This window comes from Mollisia scopiformis, assembly GCF_001500285.1.
Source record: "Mollisia scopiformis unplaced genomic scaffold LY89scaffold_34, whole genome shotgun sequence".
Taxonomy (NCBI): Eukaryota; Fungi; Ascomycota; class Leotiomycetes; order Helotiales; family Mollisiaceae; genus Mollisia; species Mollisia scopiformis.
In genome coordinates, this window is record NW_017263614.1 from 595,315 (window position 1) to 597,785 (window position 2,471).

Here is a 2,471-nt window from a genome sequence, read left to right on the forward strand (position 1 = left end):
ACCTAGAATGGTACCCGGCGTCCGACTTCAAATACGCTCCTGACAAGCTGATAGCGTATCACATGACCAATCCAAGCAAGCCTGGTCCCCCAGAGGCCCTTCTAGCTTGGAAGAAACAATTTGACGATGGAATTGACAATTATGATCACTTGGACAATGATAATTGGATGGATACAACGACGAGGACGTCGTTCTTCGGAAGGGGGGGATAATGTCACGGTTCTGGAGTCACGTGCCAGCTAAGGAATACTCACGTGACCGCTCGCCTGTATATATACCCTGCCTTTCGGCGCTTCCTTCCTTTCTTTCCTCTTTACCTTTAGATCCTAAGAGATAGCCTAATCGATTCCTCGTCTATGTACTTGAGTCCAACCGTGCTGTCACAGTGTCTGTTAATAAGAACCCTCGTTAAGAAAGTTATTAAGGATTGTGATATTTATGCTAGAAATAAGATAAGCCGTCTCACACTATACGGACTAATAGGGACGATCCCTATACCGGACACCCCCTGGAAATCGATATCGTAGGACTTTATTACGAAGCTCCCGCTATCTGAAGACCCGGTATTAGGAGTTAAGTACGACTCAATCCTAGTTATTATGGAGAGACTTATAAAGTATATGATACTAGTACCCTACTAGGAGGCAAGCACAGCTGAGTAGCTTGCCCACGCTTTCCTTAGGGAAGTAGTCAGCTAGCATAGCCTGCCTAAAGAGATACTCTCAGATCGAGACAAGCTCTTTACCTCTAAATTCTAGACCGCCCTTACGGCCGCCCTAGGGATTAAGAGGAAGATAACCACTGCGTTCCATCTGTGGACTAATAGAGGAAACAAGAGAATGAACCAGGTAGTCGAGGCATACTTAAGATGCTATATCAACTACCAACAGGACAACTGGGTAGCACTACTACCGCTTGCCTAGTTCGCGTACAACAGTTCAACCATAGAGACTACGAAGGAAACACCTTTCTATACCAACTTTGGTTATAAACCCGTGGTATATAGAGAACTAGGCATTACAGCTATCGATAATAACCTGGCTAGAATCCGTGTCTCTAAGATCAAGGAACTACACACCTAGCTAGCCTCTGAATTGCAGTTTGTTTCTAAGCGCACTGCGCACTACTACAATAAGCGACGTAGCCAGGAGCCTACGCTAAAAGAGGGGGATAGGGTATATCTCATTAGAAAAAACATCAAAACTAAGAGGCCGAGCGACAAACTCGACTATAGGAAGCTTGGGCCATATAAGATCAAAAGGGTGAAGGGACCTGCTAATTACGAATTGTAGTTGCCTAAGAATATGAGGATATACCCAACATTCCACATATTACTTCTCGAGCTCGCGCCACCGGGAGCGCCGCCGGCTCCCTAGGTCGAGATCGACCTAGTCAACCCGAATGCTAAATATGAGGTGGAATAGATACTAGATTGCAAGTGTGTCAGAGGAAAGATTAAGTACTTAATCAAGTGGCAGGGATACCCACAATCAGAGAATACTTGGGAACCCAGGTCGAATCTCAACTGCCCTGAGATCCTAGCAGACTTCCACCGCCGGTATCCAGACCTTCCCAGGAGGGAACGGGGGCGGAAGGGTCGTTAGGGGTAGGAAGGAGAGACGCTTCTAGGGCATTCCAATCTATGTTGGAAGGGTCCCAGGCAGCTGGAGACAAGGCTGCGGCCCGCTCCCGCTCTTCCTTCTCCAGCCTTTCCTTTTCCTCCACAGAGTCTAGTTCGTCCAGATATCGCAGGCCGCGTTTCGCCATTTCGGCCCTCCGCTTTCGCAACAGCCGCTGCTGTTTTCGCAGGCGAAGGATCTTCGCCATAGCTTCCTCCTCCTGCTCTCTTAGCTTATCCTCCTGGGACTCCAGGGAGACCCAGTCGGAGTGGCGAGGCACCTCTTGCTCCCACCGGTCTGCGAGAGGAGTGTTCACATCGCAGGACACCCTCGCTCGGACGCACTCGGAACATTTTGGGGAACGCTCTCCATCAGCCGTCGCAATGCACCAACGACGCTCTCGGATGCAGAAGGAGCAGCGATCCATTGGGAAACCGACACTTTCAATAAAGACCACTAAGTCAAAACGCTCTCTATCTTTCTTTTCGGTTATAAGGGCTTTTGCTTGTTTGGAAGGACGGGGCATGTTGAAAGAAGAAGAAGAAGGTTATCCTTTGGCGAGATATTCCTTTACCTTAGTTATGCGCACGGGACTGCGCTAGGAGAAATGGGGGATAGTGTCACGATCACGGGACTAGTGGGCCTCAGGCCGCACGGTGGGTCACGTGATGGAGTTTTACTCTCCCGTAAAACTCTAAGGTACAGTAAAACTCCAGGAGGGGGTTTTACTCCACAACACTCAGGTTCTATATAACCCTAGGTTGTCACCCGTTAGATAGGAGCTTCGTGCTCAACTTGATTAAGTTTTCCTAACTACAATATCATTGCCTTATCTTACTTCATTCACCATAC